At 43.7% G+C, this 23,136-nt stretch overlaps 1 protein-coding gene and 1 pseudogene across 3 annotated transcripts in view; both read left to right on the forward strand.

The window, feature by feature from the left end:
* The first annotated feature begins 772 nt into the window (after positions 1-772).
* The window catches only part of zgc:194887 (uncharacterized protein LOC571819 homolog), a 41,754-nt gene continuing 19,390 nt past the window's right edge, over positions 773-23,136 (forward strand). For 2 of the 3 annotated variants that reach the window (XM_061843875.1, XM_061843874.1), the window contains exons 1-2: positions 773-972; positions 3,571-3,699. The gene's annotated coding sequence lies outside the window, so the exon portion shown is untranslated. Of the gene's footprint in view, positions 973-3,570; positions 3,704-23,136 lie in introns of all 3 variants that reach the window. The other variant, XM_061843876.1, reaches the window with a different exon arrangement.
* On the forward strand, positions 22,800-22,918 carry LOC133513881 (5S ribosomal RNA; annotated as a pseudogene).

Genomic DNA, 23,136 nt, shown 5'->3' on the forward strand with positions numbered 1-23,136 from the left:
TGGCACCATCTCTAATCTGTACATCATGGCCGGCCTCATCACTGTTTTATCAACTTTGCCCTTCATCCTAGCAGAGACTCTTCTGTCACATAACACACCAGACACCTTTCGCCAGCCGTTCCAACCTGCTTGGACCCGTTTCTTCACTTCCTGACCACACTCTCCATTGCTCTGTATTGTTGACCCCAAGTATTTGAAGTCGTCGACCCTCGCTATCTCTTCTCCCTGTAGCCTCACTCTTCCCCCTCCACTTTTCTCATTCACGCACATATATTTTGTTTTACTTTGGCTAATCTTCATTCCTCTCCTTTCCAGTGCGTACCTCCTTCTTTCTAACTGTTCCTCAACCTGCTCCCTGCTTTCACTGCAGATCACAATATCATCTGCGAACATCATGGTCCTAGGGGAATTCAGTCTAACCTCGTCTGTCAGCCCATCTATTACTTCTGCAAACAGGAAGGGGCTCAGGGCGGAACCCTGATGCAGTCCCACCTCCACCTTAAATCCTTCTGGCACACCAACAACACATCTCACCGCTGTTCTGCTGCCCTCATACATGTCCTGTGCTATTCAAACATATTTCTCCGCCACACCAGACTGTCTTGGAACTCTGTCGGAGGTGTTCTCTAGGTCGACAAAGATACATTGTAACTTCTTCTGACCTTCTCTGTACTTTTCCATTCCATTGTCATCATCTGACGGCCACTAAAGTTTTTTCCCATCTTGCCAGTGACAAAACAGACGCGTCTTAGACAAAAATTAATTTGCAGTCTGTGCACAACTGAAGTACGACCCAGTATAAAGGGCCTCAACGTCTTGATTTCATTTCTACCACAGCTTCGTCCACTCCGGGAAGGATTCTTCTGGGACCTTCTGCAGCTCCATTGTCATAGCCGGCTCGATGATCTCCATATATTAGAACTCCTTGAGCTTGGGAAAGAGTGGAAAAAAATTCCCATGGAGCCAGGTCAGGTGAGTTGAGTGAGTCCATGTTTTTGAACTGGCCAGTAGCGCATGGATTTATTGTGGGAAACTACATTGTCAGTGAGAAGCAGATATGAGTCTGGCCCGCATCGAAGGGGAAAAGTCGCAGTTTTGGGTTTCAAATCCATCTTCTGTGACATCATACGAGGAACTTTTCTTGCACACCTCATACATTTATTTTAATTATTGCATGATTTCTTGAATAATGTTCTAATTGGGCATTATTCGTCCTTCATAAAGATGCAAGTTGAATATTCTCCCCAAAGGAAGCTACAGTACATCTTAGAGGATATTCAGGGAAAAATTTAAATTGATTTTAAGTCAGAACGTGGTGATTACAGAAAATTAACAGTTTGTTCAGATAATCCATTATAGTTTTGCACATTTATTGTTCCAAACGTACACATGAAGATCGCAGCACAGTTCCCCCCCCCCCACCACCACCATAAAACGTAACCTTGCTATGATGTCATTTCTGTCACTACTTCTAAAGGATAACATACTGAGCTTTAAGGGCTTAGAAAGTGAAACAAACGATAAACACTTTACGAAACATTTGCACTTCCCTGGGCAAATTCCCAGAGACTTAGCTAGGCAATAAAATGACTCAACTTTTCAAGTCTTGGTCTTCTGAAATTCAACATGTGTGCAGGAACCAAATGCATTTGTTGCGTGTTGGATATACACTACATTTTTGTAGCCTGTTTGCCGGTTACATTTTTGTATCGGCGTGGCATTATGCATACATTTTCAATTTGATAAACATAGGAATAATCTGCTCATCTCTTTGTGTAGCAGAAAGGAGAACTTGGGGTTCACTGCATTGCAACCACGTTTCCAGAAATGCTGCAAGGAATTTATGTTCTTCACGTATGACAAAATACATGCCAAATACGTGACAGATGTGTGATGAGAAATGGTATAACGTTGAGAGGGAAATTAATCGCAGTCCTCTTATTGGTAGCACAAAATGAAACTGTCAAGGAAAAGATTTGCAACATATTGTTTGGAATCAACTTTGTTCGGTCGTCGGTCAAGACATGGTTGTCCCAAGTGGTCTTTAGCAACGAGGTGCCTGATGAAGGGCTGCATAATGAAAAACAGCCATTTATTGAGAAGCTCTGAGTCATGTCTATTACAGTTAAAGCTTCATCAGATAATCAAGATTTAAAGAGTCTCTGGGGCCTTACTGGCACTGTGGAAAAAACTGATTTTGAATCATTCTAAAGGCCAGTCTGATGATTGTTGACTCTTCATTCTTTATGGAACCATTTCTGGTATCAATTGCACATGGTCCATTAAGGGTTTTTCTTGTATATTTACGCACAGGTTACAAATGAAGGGAAAGAAATACGCAGTGATGACATGATGAGAATGCACCCGTAGGGCATAAAAGGTCAATGAATAGTTAGATTAGTAAGAGAGTGATCAGTCGTTTGCTTGTTCTGGATCTAAACTCTAGGTCCTGTTTCCCGCCATCATCAGCAAAACACAAAGCAAGGATACAGTTCATATCAATGCATAAAACTAATTAGTCGAAAAAAGTTTGCAACGGGTCCTTTATTCAAGTTTAGCACTACCGGCCTGTAGCCAGCAGAAGTTCGGTTAACTAGTTTGCTACCTACAACAAGATGTCAGCAGTTGGGCGACATTATTATGTTCATTGAGTGGTTCTCCAATCCTTTAAAAAATTTGTTAAAAAAAATGCTCCTCCAACCCCAGGGATGAAGGTTACTCCAAATGCACATCCCGAAAAATAACCTAAAACTGAATAACAGATGGAAGAAAATCGAGATAATCGACTCTCCCATTACTGGAGTCTAAACAAAGCTGATCCATTTGTGGTCTACTGATCAGTTTTCATCACTTGGACGATCTTTGTTAGTTTAAGAGCCTTTTTCACTTTCTATGATTTGTTACACAACGTGACATAAGTGGCTGGGGTCAATTGTTAAATCAATACAGTCGTTAGCATGTTTGATTTGATTGGTAATACCCACATTGATTTCACAAGAAATCTTTCCAAAGATGCTGCAGATTATTTTGATCGAGTCATCGTAATAATAGTTAATAGCACTCTATGGGGTATTTTTTTTCCAACTTTTTCCTCCTTGACGCTCAATAATTGGCTTCAGAATGATTACACTCTGTCATGTGCAACAGTTTTTCCGATTTTGATTTGCACATCAAGGCCGCCATACTTTCCCCCTGACGACAAGAGCAAGGCGTTAGTCGAGTTTTATTTAGTGGCAATAATTTTCATCACATTATGTTGGCTGACTATGGTTTTCCTTCATTTTTTAGCCAATTTGTTGATTCATTCATACGTCCTTGTATAATTTGGCGGCATAACTTTTCAGATTCTTTTTGCTTCACAATAAAGGGTTTGTTTGTTCTGTGCTGGATTAACAAACAACAGATTGTTCTGATCCGCGTTCACTCGGTACCACCAGCCATACCAAACATTCCAGCCGCGTCCATTGACAAATCCTACGAGCCTCTTGACGCTTTTAGCATGCATACATACAACGTCACTTCCAAACGTGTTACGTAATTGAAAGCGTGCTCTTTTTTGCACTTCTACAGCGGATCTCCCCGTCAGCAGAACACCCCCCCCAAAAAAATGAGGACCACCGCTGCCATATAAGGACAAAGCTCCAGTTTCGTCGCAGACCTTCCCATAATCGTCAGAAGACGCCCTTCTCCTGACGGGTGGTAGGTACATGGAAAAAATGACTGCGTTTTCAGCTTTCTTTTATCAAAGCTGGCATGCGTGCGTCTGTGCTGTTTGTCCCTTTCGCAGCTGTGTTCTCGCTTGAGTTGAAAGGAGTTGTCAGCAGGAGTGCTTACATCAGTCCATGTGCCCTTTTATCAGTGAGACCATAAGAGCTGCAATGTTCACCTATAAGGTTATTTTCAAGGCGGGCTTGACGTCACTGATGAGGTTTTGGACACACGTAGGAACACTGAACTGAAATCACTTTAAACTGAGCACAAGCATGTATGTTTGCCATTACAGGAAGTTTTAAATTTAGGGGCGCTTCTGGTTCTGGATTATATTAAAGTCTTAGCAGGTATCTCCTCTCGTAAAATAATTACCGTAATTTCCAGCCTACAGAGCGCACCGGATTACAAGACTCACCCAGTACATTCGTAAAGGAAATACCATTTGGTACATACATGAGCCGCAAGTGCCCACATTGAAACCCACATTGAAACCCGAGATATTTACAAAGAAAGGGGGTACACATAAAGAGTTTTCAAAGTTTTAACACCTTAGTTTAGCTTAACATAGCAACAACACAGTAGCACGAGCAGAGCTGGTTAAAAAAAAAAAGAAAACAACACATACTGGTAAAAACAAAAACAGACACGGCAGCTACGCAGTACCAACACGGTAGCACAGCACTAACCGAAAGTGCAATTGTTCATTTTCTTTTTACGTGTACAAACGTACGTAAGGAGTACTTTTACTCAAACATTTCAAAAGAATACAGCTACAATTGCAATACTGTGAAAATATTACGGGTCACGGTTATCAAGCCATCAGAATCTGGTACCAGCCCATGCAGAGTATAGTTATCCCAAAGTGTATTACACTTATTTACAATTTTTACTTCAAGTTAATATGTACTCGATGAATGTGATGGTTGTTTCTTCCTTCTATCTGGGTCAAGTAGACTTCTGCTTTGGTCTTGGTACTTGGAATGATTCTAACGAATTCTGAGTGTTTTTCCTCAGAAGCGAGATGCGGTCTACAGTCTACTGTAATATCAAATGGGCTGTATTTATTTTGAACAAACGTGAGTCTGAACTGTTATCATTTGGAATCATGTTCACAAACTTCCACGCAGACTCACACGTCGTCACTGTGCAGACACTCGTCTGTGATCTGTCACCTCCAACCCTTAAAACTAACATCTGTGATAAACGGCATAGCTGCGGAATGAGATTTCACTTCAGGATATGAGCACTACCATTGAATGGATAAATGTTTTTTTTTTAAATTATTAATATTTAAATAAATGGGGGGCGGCACGGTGACTCAGCTGGAAAGCGTTGGCCTCACAGTTCTGAGGTCACGGGTTCAATCCCGGGCCCGCTTGTGTGGAGTTTGCATGTTCTCCCCGTGCCTGCGTGGGTTTCCTCCCGGCACTCCGGTTTCCTCCTCCATCCCAAAAACATGCAACATTAATTGGACACTCTAAATTGCCCCTAGGTGTGATTGTCAGTGCGAATGGCTGTTTGTCTCTTTGTGCCCTGTGATTGGCTGGGAACCAGTTCAGGGTGTACCCCGCCTCCTGCTCGTTGACAGCGGCGATGGGCTCCAGCACTCCAGCGACCCTCGTGAGGATAAGCAGCCAAGAGAATGAATGGATGAAGTAAATGGGGACACAATAGCCTGTATATGGTTATAGCACAGTGTGTTGACTAGTATTTGCAGTCTAAAGTCTAGATTGTGGACTAAAATGTACACTTTAATCCATTAATGTTCAAGTTTTGTCATGCGAGCCACGAGTGAAGAAGAATTGAGTCTGTGACCACGTCCTTAGGTCCGACTCCCAAAAAGCATTGGGTCAAGGACAGTGGTGTTCATTGGTGTTCACGACTGTGATGGATGGCGTTGAGAACGTTAAACAGTATGTGATTAATTGTGGTTATTATCCTGTCATCCATTTTGGAACATTTGAGCCACGGGAGCAGGGAAAGCACAGATAACAATGATGCCTGCATTCCAGTCAGGTGATCCATTGAGATCAAATCAAGGCAACATGCTAGCATCCTGTCTGACGCAATGGACTTGGCTCTGGAGTGGAAAGTATGGACATTTGGATTTGTTTTGGTTTTGGGCCAGTGCACCTGCTGAACTCTGCCCGGGTGCCCTTGAGCATGACACAAGACCCCCATTTTTCTGTACATCCGCGACTGACGGTCTGTGTATATTTCGAATTAGCAAATGGATGTGTGACTGATAATCTTGACTGGAAAATGATTGGCAAATGCTCATCCCAAGTAGCAATTTGGTCGTGGTCAGGCAGGGTGTTAAAGGTCAAACGCGGGATCTTGTAATAGATTCCGAATGGACTGTTGAGGGGAGTGAGAGTAATGTTTCACCTACGGATGTTTCCAGTAAGATTAGCAATAGCATTTTTGACTAACTAAATGATTCAGAGCAGACTCGGGTCAAATACAGAGGGTCCTCGGTCTACGACTGAGATCCGTTCTCACAGTAGCGACTTAACTCGAATTTAGACTGAAGTCAGATTCCACCGTTAAAGTCAGAATTTACATCAAAATACTTTGTATAAAAAAACAAATACATTGAAATAAACAAGATGACGTACTTAGCATTTACTGCTGAGAGGTGGATGGAGAAGAAGGGGTGGCTGTGCTTAGCTATTGCCAAGGAACCTGGTCCTCAATCCTCTCCATCTCGACAAGTATCAAAGAACCTTGTTTTGTGATCATTGTATCTGACAGGAACGGAACCCTTCACATGCGTTAATATACCGTCATTTGTCATATTGTCTTTAATAATTGTCACCACGGTCGACCAACTCAAGCCTTGGTGGTGTTAGTGTCTCTCCTTTCTTCAATCTTTTTATGATCTTGAGCTTCGTTTCCATGGTAATGGATTTTCTTATGGCTGCAGAAGCATTGCTAAAAGACACAGCTTTCTTCTTTGGGGCAATCATGTCTAAAAAGGAGGGTGAAAAATGCAAAGATACTCCCGGCGTACAAACACGGACAAGCCTAAACCAGACAAAATGGCGGACGGGGGACGGACATTGAAAAGTCGAAAAGTCTTAAGTCGGGACCGTCCTAACCCGAGGACTCCCTGTAGTGGCACGTAGAGTCCAAAGCAAACGTGGTGAAGCAGCGTTTAGCTCTGATGCTACATGCTAATGGGATATAGCCCATAGAAGTAATGTCAGCCCCAAGTGTGAATATTTTTAAACCCAGGTTAAAAACTCTTCTTTTGTTTTTCCATTTTTAAGTGATATTTTTTTGCACTTTACCCTGTTTAGATTGCACTTTTATTTTCATTTTTCCCCTCAGTTTCAAATATTTTATTTATTCGTATTGAAATGCTTTTAATCACATAAATCACATTGAGTTATCCTGTGTGTGAAATGCGCAATACAAATTTGCTTTGCTTTGATCTTTTGAAAGTAATCAATGTCTTATTATGTGCTTGATGAATATGTTTATTAGTTGTCAATTAATGGATTAATTGTTGCACCTGCATCGCCTTCGTTTGATCATTTTGGCGGGTTTTGTCGTACGAGCGTACTCAATTTAATTGGAGCTTGCTCAGACAAGGGTCCAGCGGCGACCCGAGAGAAATTCGAATCAAGCCTTCCGGAAAAGAGAAAATGGAAAAATAGGGATTGGGTTCAATTTGTTTGTCAAGTGTGAAGCGGGCTTTGGGCTTGGCAGCGTCGATCTGCTCTTCCTCTGCAAGGTGTCTAGGCGGATTTCTCTCGCTCGCTTGCTGTGAGGCTGAAATGAGTCACTGAGTCAGCAGCTGGTCTCCATCATGCACTATCACCCAGGACACTCTCCACACGAGAGCAGCTGCCCGCTCGTTACAAAATGACGACATCACTTCCCCTTTGCCCTTTTATGGACACTTTCTGTGAAGAACCCCGCGATGATGAGGTATTAAATTCGACTTCATGGTGGAAATGAGCGTCCCAAAATGACAACATGCGAACACTTTTGTCTGAAATTTTCCAACATGATCAATATATTGAACATTCTGAGACATAAAAATTCCCATTCATGAGTCTTGGCTTTTTATTTTTTATTTTTTAAGCCACCACAGATTAGACAAGATCATTAAGATGGTGCGCAATGTATGGCTCGCTGGCCATGTCCTCCCCCGATTTGTTCTTTAAAAAGGTCCACTGAGCATTTACATTGTCAACAGTCCTGTAATATTTGCTGCATTCATTTAGGCCTTTTCCTCCGAAAATTGGTTCATTTAAATATATTTCCTTTAGCTGCTTTTCTATTCTTTTTTTTCTTTTTTGGGGGCTTGGGGGGTTGTTTTGTTTCTATGTGCCCTGCGATTGGCTGGCAACCAGTTCAAGCTGTACCCCAACACCTGCCCATTGAGAGCTGGGATAGGCTCCAGCACTCCCCGTGACCCTTGTGAGGATAAGCAACTTAGAAAATGTATGGATGATTTATTGTAAATAACATTAGTTAAATGAAGGGCGGCACGGTGCCTCAGCTGGAAAGCGTTGGCCTCACAGTTCTGAGGTCCCGGGTTCAATCCCAGCCCCGCCTGTGTGGAGTTTGCACGTTCTCCCCATGTATGCGTGGGTTTTCTACACGCACTCTGGTTTCCTCCCACTTCCCAAAAACATGCAACATTAATTGGACACTCTAAATTGCCCCTGCGATTGGCTGGTCACCAGTTCAGGGTGTACCCTGCCTCCTGCCCGTTGACTGCTGGGATAGGCTCCAGCACTCCCTGTGACTCTCGTGAGGATAAGCGGCTAAGAAAATGGATGGATGCATAAATTGCCCTTAGGTGTGATTGGTTGTTTGTTTCTATGTGGCCTGTGATTGCCTGGCAACCAGTTCAGGGTGTACCCCGCCTCCTTCCCTGGCCAGGATAGGCACCAGCACTCCCGTGTCCTTTGTGAGGATAAGCAGCTTAGAAAATGCATGGATGATTTATTGTAAATAACATTAGTTAAATGAACTTTTTTTAACAAAAACAAAAATGACCTAAACTTAGTGTCTGTTTGAAAGAATTAAACGTGCCCCTTGAGCACTAATGATTGCCACCCCTTTATTGGAGCTTTCATATCTCACAATTAACAACATATAGTTTTTATATTTACACTATAATATAATTCTTTTTGGATACTGATTGACTTGATTGAGGATAAATTTTGGCAGCAAGCTTTGACCTTTGGAAATCTGTGGTTACCACGACTGCTGGTTCAATAATGCCAAGCAAAGTGGAGCAGAGGAGAAAACATGGCTAATACTTGAAACTTTGAATTTTCTTAATTTAATTTTCATGTATTTTGAATGGAAAAAATCCACTCATGCATCCAACGGTGGGTTTGAAATCTGTATAAATTGAATCCTGAGTTTGATGTATCATGAGAGTGCTATTGCATTAATACATATATGTAGTATTGCAAACCATTTTTTTTATGATGTACAGTAGATTGGTGTTTTCTACAAACATGCACTTCGCGCTGACTTATTTTATGAGTCAATATAAAAAAATATTCTTCTCAATTCATTCAGCTGACTAACATTTTGGCTCAGTGACAGCATATGCGCATTCATAGGTCCTTTTTTCGCTGAATTGGATTTCATAGTCGGTGCAAAATCTGGTTTCATCATTCCAATATTTCGTGTTATATTTTTTTGTGACATTTTTATACAGGATTATTTGAAGATGAGTTCATTAGTTTGGCCAATCATAATATTTGACTGCTAAATAAACTCAAGAAACTCCCCGAAAAAATCGAACTGTCAACTCGAGCCAGCTGCACTTTGTTTTGCCCTCCTTGTAGGAATTGGGAGCGAATGCTTGTTACATTTTTTTTACATTTTATTTCACATTAGTGAATGGTTGAAAAATGTTTCACGAAAACAAAAGGGAGTCGCAGTTTTTGTCAAGGCCGTGAATCACACACCCGCGGATTATTAAATGTTAAAAACCGCTGTGTTTATTTTTCCGAATGCACTCGCCCAAAAGACAGGCAGCTCTCTGTCTCGGTCCATCTCGCCTTCCTTCCACTTTTCCTTCTCCAGAACTCCCGTTTTACCTCGTGCGGCCTATTGGTGGGGTTCCACTGGAACCCACCCGTCCCTTCTATCCGGTCCGTGCAGCCGGCGGTGGTGCAGACGTGAGCTGGACCTGTCACTGCCCACTGTCACTTTTCTCGAAGACAACCCATTCCGCTCGATGTTTATCCACATGTCTCAGTGGAAAATTCCTGGAGGCAGGCGGATCTCTCTCCATCCTCTTTTATGCTTTCAAGCAGAATCGGTGGGCCGGCCCGAACTTTTTTTTTTCTTTGCTTCATCTGGCCTCGTCTTTCAAAACAAAACAAATCAAGTGGAAAAAGGCGCTGGTATTATGACTTCTGGAGAATGTAATTACATCTCTGGGCTCCATAAATTGTTGCTTTTAGTCGCTTAATAAGAAGTCTTAATGCGATTCAGCATGGTGTCACAGAGGGTGATTGGGCACTCGTTCATCCAAATACGCTTACCCTTTTTATACACTATTATTCAATCATTTTGATATTGCACAATCAGACATATCCATCCATTTTACAGTGAAGAAAATAAGTATTTGAACACCCTGCTATATTGACATCACAATGTATGATTTTTTTTAACGATTTAGTAGTGTCATACAGCTGCAAATAAGTATTTGAACACCTGTCTGTCAGCTACAATTCTGACCCTCAAAGACCTGTTAGTCCGCCTTGAATAGTCCGCCTCCACTTCGTGTGTTATCCTGAATCAGATGCGCCTGTGTGAGGTCGTTAGCTGGATAAAGACACCTGTCCACCACCTCATACGATCAGTAAGACTCAAACTTGTAACATGGCCAAGACCAAAGAGCTGTCCAAAGTCACCAGAGAGAAAATTGTACAACTCCACACGGCTGGGAAGAGCTATGGAGAAATTGACAAGAAGCTTGGTGAAAAAAGGTCCACTGTTGGAGCAATCATCAGAAAATGTAAGAAGCTAAACGTGAGGGTCAATCTCAATGGGAGTGGAGCCCCATGCAAGATATCACCTCGCAGGGTCTCGATGATCCTTAGATAGGTGAGGGATCAGCCCAGGACCACACGACAGGACTTGGTCAATGACCTGAAAAGAGCTGTGACCACCGTTTCCAAGGTGACTGTTGGTAATACACTAAGACGTCATGGTTTGAAATCATGCATGGCACGGAAGGTTCCCCTGCTTAAACCAGCACATGTCAAGGCCTGTCTTAAGTTTGCCAATGACCATTTGGATGATACAGAGGAGTTATGGGAGAAAATAAAAGGGTGCAGACTTGCTGTGGCAGGCCAGTTCGTTCTGTCATGAACCGGTGACGTGGGGGCCTATTGGCCCCAATGCAGGACTTCCAGACAACGGCATAATGTTCAGAGTGGCTTTATTCCGAAAACATGTAGATACCAAAAGGCAGTCCAAAACAAGGCAGATGCAATTACTGCATGTTGGATTCTCCATTATTGTGCGTAAATCTAGTGTAGAGCTTTCCTTAGTTACAGCGATTCTGTGCCTTTTAAGTTTGACCACGTCTTGTCAAGTTTCTTAGTTTGTCTCATAGTCTTCGGACCTCGTTTCATGTTTTTTGACCTTGCTTCTAGTCTCACGTTTTTGTGCCTCTGCCTTGTTTCGGACTGCCTTTTGATATCTTACCTGTTTTCTGAATAAAGCCACTCTGAACATTATGCCATTGCCTGGAAGTCCTGCATTTGTGTAAGCCCCCACGTCGGTGGCCTGTCACAGTGACTCTGTGCCCTTTAATTTTGAGCACATCTTCTTATGCTTTTTGGTTTTCCTCATAGTCATCGGACCTGGTTTCATGTTTTTGGATACTGCCTGTAGTCTAGCGTTTTTGTGCGTCCGCCTCGGAGTTCTACACCTGGTATTGACCTGTTTCTGGAATAAAGCCACTTTGATCATTATGTCGTTGCCTGGAAGTCCTGCATTTGGGTCCGCCCCCATGCTGCTAGTTCATGAGTGTCTCTCTGTGCCCTGCGATTGACTGGCAACCAGTTCAGGGTTTACCCCACCTCCTGCCTGTTGACAGCTGGGATAAACTCTGGCATTCCCCGCGACCCCCGTGAGGATAAACGGCTAAGAAAATGAATGGATGGTTAATCTGTAGGTCAACTACCGCTTCTCGGGGTCGGGTCGCGGGGGAAGTAGCTTCAGCAGGCATACCCACACTTCCCTTTCCCTGGCCTCTTCTTCCAGCTCTTTCGGAGGGATCCCGAGGCGTTTCAAGGCCAGCCGAGAGACATAATCTCTCCAGCATGTCCTGGGTCGTCCCTGGGATCTCTTTCCGGTGGATGGATGGAGACACAATGGAATGCAGTACTATATTCAAGCAGCAGAGGAGCTCTTGGGCCATGTAGTTTGCAGGCTAACGAAGAATTACATGATGTCAGAAGTTTCAGACCAAAATGTTCCTGTGACAAAACATAAAAACAAAAGATACATAGAAATATCATACTATGATCACATATATTTTGCTGTATTATCTGTGCTTGTCTTCTATGGCTTGCTTGAAATCACCACCAATAAAGTTGTCCCAATGAAAATACTGTCAGTCTGGGCAGAGACCGCCATGTCAATTACAGTCCTGTGTAACCCACGTCAATATATTCACTGCTTCATTGAGGTTCTTCCAAATTTGTCAGTAAAACCGCAGCAAAATCAATCAAATCCAATATTAAGCGCTCTTTCTGTTCAGGAACTTGGAGGCCCCGTAGCTCAGGAGTTAGAGCACTGGTTTGGTAAACCAGGGGTTGTGGGTTCGTATCCCACTGGGGCCTCCACTCCCTGAGAAGGGTTGCGGCAGGAAGGGCATCCGGCGTAAAAATTGTGCCAAACATATATATGCGTTCATCTGAGATGATACGCTGTGGTGACCCCGAAAGGGACAAGCCGAAAGAAATGCACACTTTCTGTTCAGGAACTTATAGAAACACTTGTATGTGGTCATTTCTGCAGTTTTGAAGGCTGGTCCACATGTCTGGCATCAGTATTTGTGATTGTATGACCTCAACACTCGCATATTAAACTTGTGTTGAGTTGTGAAGAGCTAATACCAGCTGAGCATTCCCCTCGGCGACTGCTTCAAGTAAATATTTTCAGTGGATAGTGTGGCGTGCCTTGGAAACACTTGACCAAAATTAACTACTTGCAGCGTCTTGTCTGCAGCAGTGCAAGAACGCTAACCCACTTTCGCCGACTTCTCTCCTTTGACCCCCCCCACGACTTTGATTATGTACAAAACGTGCTGATTACTTTCAAAACATGGTTTCATTTCTTTGCCAGAAACAACTTCATTGCTGTAAACACTTTCACGGGCTCGGCTTGCTATCACGGAAACTTCCGAGAAGCTCTGTTGGTGGCCAGTTGATGATATGCTGAGTTCAGGGTGAAACTCTGTGTACCGGTAAATATATAAATGGGGTCTGAAAAACTTCGCTGGAAATGCCCTTTTTTATTTGGTCTTGGCAGCACAAATGATTCCGTCACATGTATTCTAATTAGCAACACTACAAGTGGGCGGTCATGAAGAGAGAGTTGAAGAATTCTGGGAAAGATAGAGGAAAAAAATGTGAGTATTTGTTGTTCTTTGTACTCACTCCCTAAAATTCCATTTCATCTGTCAAGTTTTGTGGCAAATCATAGTTAGATTAGTTGACTGCAAGACTTGTGAGCTTTAAAAGTGTCATCAGCAGGTTGCAACAGGGAGACTGAGAGACTAGAAGAGTCACAGAAAGGCGTACAAGTGGATATCCTTCGAAATGTGTTGTTGATTCTTGGATGAAACTCGAGTTTTTGGTTGTGGAAAAAGTACCGAAGCATTGAACACTTTGGACATGCGCATTCAAAAGTTGAGAGAAGGTGAATTCAGTTCACTTGTAAGAAAGTGAAGGAAGTACCTCCAAGTCCTCCAGGATAGTAACAGAAAAACCTTTCTGGACTTGCGACATAAATTCTGAGGTCATTTTGTCCAAACCGGGTCTCACTCGAGGTCTTTCCCGTTCAGGGGATGATCACAGGCTCCACGACAAAATTCTGCAGTGGCCAATCCAAAGTGATGAGTCACCAAAGTTGCTGGTAATTAATGGTTGATCTAATTTGAGACAAACCTTACGAAGCGGTTCAATGCAGCGGGACGAGTTTCAGCATCTGCTGCTTCGCTCTGCTGTTGTCGTCATCGAAACCCTTTCATCTGGTCCTCCTTTAGCGTCCAGCGGTATTCCTCGTGCGACGCTTCCAATCAATTTGGCCCCTTATCGATTTTTTTTTGTTGTTGTTATGGTTGGACCAATTAGAAGGAGTCTCTCTATTTCCACCTCACGAAAGCGTCGTGTCTTTGCTTTCCAAGAGCAACAGTCTGCACATGAAGCGACTCACTCGGGGTGACAATATTGCACGATTTTGGGATGATTTAAAAGCACTCATGGTTCATTGGGAAATGGGAGCGTTTGGAGGCAACGCGCAGCAAATTCTAAATCCCTTTTGAGCCGTTCGCAAGTGTTTGTCATTTTTCTGCTTGTGCATGGGAACCTGAACAATGACTGACCATTGGGAAGACGGTGGGAGTGAGGGAAGTACTTGAGGAAGCGGAGCTTGAGCCCAAAAGGATGACTCACTCTGCTCTGACTGACTGCAGTTTAAATGTATCAGCGGCATGGAAACGGCTGGAATCGAAGCCCCACATCTGCGTGTTGTGATGAATTCTCCTCATTAAGATCCAAAAGTCACACGTGCACAAATATTCTCCTTGTGGTCTTTTTTTTACAATCTGAAGAGGATGAGGGTCATTATGTAAAAGTTCATTATTGGTACTGTTGTTTTTTGCAGACGCTTGATACTGTTATTACCTTGCAGTCTCGTGGCCGGTTGTTAAGATGTGACTGCAGAACGTGACTACCGTAATTCCCGGCCTACGGAGCGCACCTGGTTACAAGCCTCATTGAGTACATTTGTAAAGGAAATACTATTCGGTACATACATACGCTGCAGCTCTGTAAAAGCCGTAAGCGTCCACATTGAAACACACGAGATATTTACAAAGAAAGACAGTAGACAGAAAGAGTTTAACGCGAGTGCAGCGCCACCACTATAACGCAAGTGCCAACGCTAACAGGGCCGGTTAAAATAAAACTTACCAGTAAATATCACTGAGACACGTCAGGAACACGCTAGCGCAGCACTAAGAGTGCCGCTAAAAGTCACTTCCTCAGCACATTTATTCTACCGGTCTCATTCTTACCTTTTCCGCTCGAGTGCTTTCCTTGCGGCCGTTACAAAAACTGCACAAATTAGCCGAATCACCCCATAAACCGCAGGGTTGAAAGAGTGTGAAAAATGTTGCGGGTTGTATGCCAGGAAATTACGGTACACTATCGTTTTAATGTCTGTATTTTTGAGTTTCTATGTCCAGTACAGCTATTTTGCACACATATTATGCATATTAACAGCGTGGTACTTTGTATGTTTGTCAGAGTTTGCAGGTTTGTGTAGTGGAGTTGGTGGCAAAGAAGGTGGTGGACCTGAGCACTGCGAACTAGGGAGGCAAGGCCGGAGTTCAGGAGTCTTTGAAAAGAATTTATTTACACAAACCAAAAATAGGCAAACAAAGATCATGGAAAAAGCTAAACATTAAATAAGAAAAAAAAAGTCCCAGACAATCAAGACTCGATGTGACAAAGTCAAACATGACAAAAGTAGCGATATGTGACAACAACACCAATGAACAGACGCAGCCTGAAAGAAGCCAGACGACGAGGCATGACTGCTTAGCTAGAGGGACCTTACTGGCATAAAACAAATCTAAATGTAATCCAAACCACGAAAGACAGATTTTGGCATTGTTAAGAAGCTCATGATTCGATTGGACTTTGATACTTTACCTTGGGTCTTTACTTACAATACTCCACAACAATACCATAGACTGCAAATTATAGCCATTCACAAGAAAACTTCTCAATACACTTTACATATGGAGCAGGTTGAGAACCGCATTTCTCACACATAAAAGCTACTTCAACTTTTTATCCGTGAACGGCACCGCTCAAAAAATCAAAAGGTGCTGGTAATCTACGATGATAAATGAAAATACTCCGTATCCACAGCTGAACCTAAACTGAGTAGCTTCTTCCTTGACCCTTTCCTTGCCAATCCACGTTTACTTGGAACAAACGACTATGTCTGTCATGATCCAGCCGCTTCAGCACGAGCTGTGCGGGTGCCCGCGCGGCTGCGCTAATTGGGAGGCGGACACCTGCGACTCATGCGGGCGGATCATCCCCTGTGTATATATAGGACCCGGTGACGACTGGTCCGCTGCCAGTTCGTTGAGCTTTATGTCCCGTTCCAGCACTCTCGTACTCCTGACTGATCCTGTGTATACCGACCTCCGTCCGTTCTCTGACCTACCTTGTAAGCCTGACTCCTTGATCCTTCTGCTTGCGTTGATTGTTTCCCCGTGTACCGACTACTGCCTGCCCACTCATCTGCTCTCTTCGCCCGACGCTCCAACAACCGCTGCCGCACCGGACAGCCTGCTCGATCCCCGACCTCGGCATACAATAAACGTGTCTCTTCTTGAACTACCTTGCGTCTTCCGAGTTCCTGCATTTGGGTCCTACCTCTCGCTCCGATGGGACGTGACAATGTCTGACTGTCGCGCTAAAGTACCCTGAGGACTGATTATGTTTCTCCAGTGTACTCCAGCATCTGTACATGAATCTTTTAAAGAAGTGTAAAAAAAAAAAAAAACATTCAAAAGAGGTGGGGGCTGAATGTGAGAAAAAATGTTAAGTTCCCGCTAGTTTTCATACTTTTGGGTAGAGATAATGTGACCAGTGCACAGACGGGAAGTGCCAAAATAAACACAGCAGCAACGTCTCATCTTTATGTTACTGTAAATCCATTGTTGACCCCAAAGTTACTGATTGGGCCAAATAAAGCTAAAATTGGACACTAAGTAGATGTGAAAAGCCTCTATTGCATTAAAAAATAAGATGAGTTGCTAACACTGTTTATTTCCCACACAGCCAACCCCTCCTAGAGTTGAGATTTCACATTTATTTTCCCTCAATTTGACTCCGTCATCGTGTCTGAGGTCTGCTTGCGCCTCAAGATGGACAACTATTTTTTTTGTCTCAATGGGAATCAACATGTTTGCCTCCCAACTGATATCAGGCGGCGTTATGAAAGCACACATTTGATTGATTGCATCGGAGGTTTGCTTGCAACTGCGACAAACCAGGAGTGACCTTTGACACCAAGCGAAACAGATTTTTGTCATCAGTGGCTTTCTTTTCAAGGCGATCGCACGAAGGACGGCAGCCAGTTGTCTCCTGGTCCGTCCAAAAGCATTTCATCTTGCTCTCTTGGAGGCCTGGAAAGTGAACGATCTGGAGACGCTTCGACATCTTAAATCACCGACAGAACCGGGTCCTGTTTTCTCCATTTCTGAGCCTCTTTGTCCGACCATGTCGTATGCCTGCTCCTACAAGTCCTATAATTAGTGTTTTTGTCATGGTCCTGCGGTCCCCGACATGCCACACACTGGCAGCAATGAGTGAGACGCACACCTAATTATGACAGATACAAATAGGACTCCTCGTGTGATCTGGCCTTTGCCAGACCGTCGCCTCATCCCTCGTTCCAGCACTCTCGTAATCCCGTTCCTGAGCTCCCGTGTGCCGACCCCTGCCTTCCCGCTGACCTGCCTCCTACGCCTGACGACCTTGTTACTGCCGCTCCATTACTGATCCCCGACACTAGGCTGAATAAAAACGATCCCCGAACTGCCTCTACGTCTCCCGAGTCGTGCAATTGGGTTCAACCCCCGTGTTCTGGTCGTGACAGTTTTGGATTATCACGTCTGTCAGAAACAATGACAATGCGAACCGTGACACCTGAACATAAAAAAAAAGCAAACACCGAAGATAACAACTGCGTTCATGTTGCTTTGAAAGCAGTTTGCGGGTATGTGGTGGTATCTGCCTCACGGTTCTGAGCTTGGAGGTTTGAATCTGGCCTTCCTTTCTGGATTTTGCAGGTTCCTCATAGCTGTGAGTCTAAATGCTTGTTTTTCTACATGTGCACTCTGATTGGATGCCTCCCAATCCAGAGTGTACCCAAAATCAGACAGGCTACACTTCAGCTCATACATTATTTATGTTTTTTGTCTGTTTTTAGATGGGTTGAACAAAATGTACAATGCAGCAACCATTGTACATTGTCTCTGGAGATCCACCTTATTTTCCACGACAATTTCCTCCGGCGCAACACACTTGCTCATCTTCTGCTGCCCAGCATGTGTTGAGCATGTGGACGTAGCTTATGGTTTTTGTCGGATTAACCAGCACAATGTTTTCAAAATATGTACAGCTCCTAATGAAAACACGAGTCCGCCCTGCTCAACATCAACGCACTTGCGTTGAATTGAGACAGCGCTAGAGAAAATTGTACCTCGGATACATTTTAGTTGGCAATAACAACGGGCGTGCAGCCGCAGTACTGAGTATTCTGTTGAGTTCTGTTCTGTTGGTTTTTTTTTTTTTTTTGTGGGGGTGGTGGGGAAGAAAATACCAAAGTCACATTTTGGAGGAATCCTGTGTTGCTCATTTCTCTGAAGCTTACAAAAAGAGAAGGTGACCACAACATCCCCCCGCCTCACTGTGTGCAGCTGTAGCCTCTTCACAACCACAGCGCAGCAGCCTCAACAGACATCTCGTATGACTGCTGTCAACGCGGTCATTACGTCTTTCAGCGTGCGTCTGTTTAAACAAGCTTCTTCGGCAGCCGCCGGCCGGCCACACAAAACCCCATTCTTTGCCACGCGATGAACTGCTTCTCCCCAACCCGTGGCAGGGTCCTCCTGGTCCAGAGAGGATTAGAACAAACCACGGGAGGCTCATGTTATATGATGCAGTTGTTTGTAAACAAATGATATGAGTACTATTATAACCTGCTTGTGTTATCATGCAGGACAAAAGAAATTGAACTAGTTTGGTTTAGCCCATATTCCATATATGTGGTGCTTCTTCTTCTTGTTCTTCTTTTCCTTTCGGCTAGTCCCGTTAGGGGTCACAGCGTGTGTCATCTTTTTCCATCCAAGCTCATCTCGTGCATCTCCCTCTCATCTTCCCTCACAACATCCATCAACCTTTTCTTTAGTCTTCCTCTCGCTCTTTTGCCTGAAAGTTTCATCCTCAGCACCCTTCTACCAATATACTCACTCTCTCGCCTCTGGACATGTCCAAACCATTGAAGTCTGCTCTCTCGAGTCTTGTCTCCAAAAGATCCAAATTTGACTGTCCCTCGAATGAACTCATTTCTAATCCTATCCAACCTGCTCACTCCGAGTAAGAACCTCAACATCTTCATTTTTGCTACCTCCAGTTCTGCTTCCTGTTGCTTCTTCAGTGCCACCGTCTCCAATCCATACATCATGGCTGGCCTCACCACTGTTTTATAAACTTTGCCCTTCATCCTAGCAGAGACTCTTCTGTCACATAACACACCAGACACCTTCCGCCAGCTGTTCCAACCTGCTTGGACTCGATTTTCACTTCCGTACCACACTTGCCATTGCTCTGGATTGTTGACTCCAAGTATTTGAAGTCGTCCACCCTCGCTATCTCTTCTCCCTGGACCTTCACTCATCCTCCTCTGCCCCTCTCATTCATGCACATATATTCTGTTTTACTTCGGCTAATCTTCATTCCTCTCCTTTCCAAGTGCTTCGCGAGCCAATCGAAATGACTCATTTTGTGCAACCAGTTCAGGGTGTGCCCCGCCTCCTGCCCGTTGACAGGTGGGATAGGCTCCAGCACTCCCCGTGACCCTCGTGAGGATAAGCGGCAAAGAAAACAGATGGATGGATGGTGTCTTTACGCACTGTGCAAATCAAAACCTTCACTCAATTTCTCAAAGTCCTGAATCCTTTGTTTGTATTTAAATGTTTGGTTGTATGTTTGCTTGTTTGTTCTTAGGCGTGGCACTAAAATGCATTTTGAAATTTCAATCTTAGAAATAAAAATATTGGCAGAGAGATAGCTGGAGATTAAATAGGTTATCAAAAGGTTTTTGCATTTGAAAATTATTCAGTCAGAGCAGCCCAGCATTGTCACTAAAGAAAAGTAGCCTTAATAACTGCTGGTTGTAATTTTATTGCCTGGACATGGAAGGATTTGCACACAACCGCATCCTGATGTCACTGTTGTTGGTCTGTTCCTATATTGACCACATTGGTGGACTGACTCACATACAGTAGCTGCCGGTGGAGGCATGCTGTGAATATCTTTTTTTAACGTCTGAGCAGTGTTGTAGACCTAAGAACAGCATAATGTCATGTTCTTTGGATATATTTTATCCCACTAGCGGCAAGGCAATACATCCTGTTCCTCCAAGTCCACCACACCAAACTATAAACAAAAGATGTCCCCAGACAAGAGGACATACACTACCTGTCTCTCCACATCGGATGGCCGCATGTCACGAGGACAAGGATGTGTCCTCTAATGACAAAACCGACTGTTGCTTCTGGACAGATTAAAGTCTGTTCTTGTCTGTGATTTGAGACATCTGTGTTTTTGTGCGTGCGTCAGTCAGTCCACATTAACAGGTTACTGAAGATGATCATGTTTTTTTTTTTTTTGTTGTTGTTTACTTTCAAGGTGCAATGGAGAACTGAAATTGGCCACTCATTTGGACCTTGAAGCGCTCCGTAAACATTGAAAACCGACATACTGTCAGCCGGGCAAGATCGCTCTTTCAAAAACAACACTGGATTCCATCCCCCTGAGCTAATTACCATTATGGCCTAAAATGTCTCTTTTGAGGACACACACTGTATTCAGGCTTTCTATTTCAAAGCTAAGCGTAGCCGAGACCTTTCATCTCATATCGGAATAGACGATGTCTCCGCTGGGTTTAGAATTATAATAATAAAAGTAATAATCATGACGTTTAGCAAAAGTGCTTTTGTTTAACATTGCAGAGTGCCGAAAGATGCCTGAATGCATTAACGCCAGTAGCATCAGAGTTATGTGGCTATCCGCAGTTCCCGATTCCCAATGGGTCTGCAGTCAGGTTATGCTCTTGTAACAACACTTCTGGAGGTCTTAACGATTTCCATCAGAAAAAATCATATCGCATGGTAGCAGTAGGCGTGTGTTTAAAATGCTAAAAAGAGCTTGTGGTTTCCAGCCTCTCTATTTGTTCCCCTGATGTGAGAGAGTGCAAAGTGAGGTCTCTGCACGTGCCTGGAAGTTTGGAAGCGGTGTCCTCAGACTCACTGGGGTGTTTGAAATGTGGAAGGGTTGAGCTACCGAAAACGTGAAATCATAACACCATGGTTTTAATGGCGTTCTCTCGGTGGAACTCTTGGAAAAACACAGCGCATCAACATCTTGCCGTGACATTGCAATGTAATAATGAGTGAAATTACATCCAGGTCGGTGAGCGATAGCTCGAGTGATGCTCTTTCATTCATGGCAGCAGGGAAAGGCCTCAGTGAGGATTTAAGAGAGCGAGAACTTGACGGCAACCACATCGACGGAAGAGCTGCCTGGCGTGCGCACGATTCAGGACTTGGGATAGTTCAGCGAACCTGGCAATGTTCTCAACAGCACGCTGGATTCGATTTACGGTCAGTCGTGCCATTCTGTGAAAGAAGACAGCAGCTTTGTGTTTTGTTTTGGCCAGACACGCATGACCGAATACAGAGTGCGTATTTTGGAGTTCATACAGTCCGACCCCTGTTTCTTGATGTGTGAAATGAGAAGAACGTCTTCAACCCCACAACATTCCAAAGTGCTACCAGGCAATTTGGTAGAAAACACCTTTCTTCAAGAGACTCGACCCAAAAATCCAGAGGTTGTTGCGACAACTACCGTAGATTTAAGACTACAGGCTTGAGAAAATAGGTAGAAACTGAAAAATCATTGAAGAGTTAAATTGCAGGAGCCTTTGAGTTGTTTTTCTTGTGTGTAGTTCAGCTGATGTGTTCCTGAGAAATTGCTGCTATACTACTCAACGCCACCATGTTGGTGTTCCGCCTGTTCTGTGGTCGGAGCTGGAACATTTCCTTGCAATAGCCGTATGTTATACTTGAACTGAGGATGATGGCAAAAACTCATCCATACCATGAAATAACTTGATCCTAAAGGCTTGATTTCCACTTGAAGCCACAGGCTTCCAGCGCTAACTTGAAGATAAACCGCAGTGCTTTTCGCGCCACACCAACACAAACACAGTGATACAAATGTAAGTGATTTACGACAAAGTGTTCTAAGAATCGGCACCAAGGGAATTATTTGATGTCATTTTCACCATTTCTCAAACCCAGGAGACCTCCCAGAACAGTGTTGTGCATTTCCACGCTGGCCTATATTTAGCTGTTTGTCTTGGTGCTCCAAGTCTGATTCGTTTTCACGCCTTAGTTGTGGAGTAACACTAAGCTGAAGAACTGATTAAAAAAAATCCCCCAGATTTAGGATTTGAGGGCCTTGAATTCATAACATATGTGCCCCCCCCCCCAGATTAGGAACATTACACAGAGATCTCGTGTCTTCTAATGGGGTTTGTTGTTGAGACTCTTGAAATTAGATAATGTTGGTGAGCCACAAAGTTGAACTGAAGAAGATGTAATGCAGAGCCTATGCTCATTTTTGTGTGTAGACATCGACAGTACATCTCAATCGCGTGTGTGGTCATGTATGTACTCGGCGATATTGCTATAGATGTGTCATTACAAATTACTTGGTTTTAATCAGGTTTACATTTCAACACAAACCAACATCAAACAAAAATCTCTCCTTGGGGTACTCTGCTCTCAGACCAAAAATGTCTGCTATGCTTTTTGAAGACTTTCTCCGTCAGACATTTAAATGACAGAGATTCTGTACTGGATATAATCCTGTCTCTCACCCTACATCAACTGGAATAAGATCCAAGTCCCCCATGAACCGGAACTTGAGAAAGGGCATGGAAAAAAATTACCTGTTCAGGTAATTAAGTGGCGGCACGGTTGATCAGATGGACTTTACGGCCATGCTACCCTGAGAACGCCCGATCTCATCAGATCTCGAAACCTAAGTGGGTTTGGCCCTGGTCGGTACTTGGATGGGAGACCGCCTAGGAATATCAGGTACTGTAAGCTTCTCTCCCTGGTGAGAATGCAGGGGGATTGCATCAGGAAGGGGATCCGGCGTTAAACTGTGGCACACAAATATGCGTTCATCTGAGATGACACGCTGTGGCGACCCCTAACGGGACAAGCCAAAAGGAAAAGAAGAAAAAGAAGACGGTGGATCAGATGGAAAGTGTTGGCCTCACAGTTCTGAGGTCCCTGCTTCTGTCCCAGAGCCTGTGTGGAGT

The sequence above is a fragment of the Syngnathoides biaculeatus genome, chromosome 15 (genome assembly GCF_019802595.1).
Source record: "Syngnathoides biaculeatus isolate LvHL_M chromosome 15, ASM1980259v1, whole genome shotgun sequence".
NCBI lineage: Eukaryota > Metazoa > Chordata > Actinopteri > Syngnathiformes > Syngnathidae > Syngnathoides > Syngnathoides biaculeatus.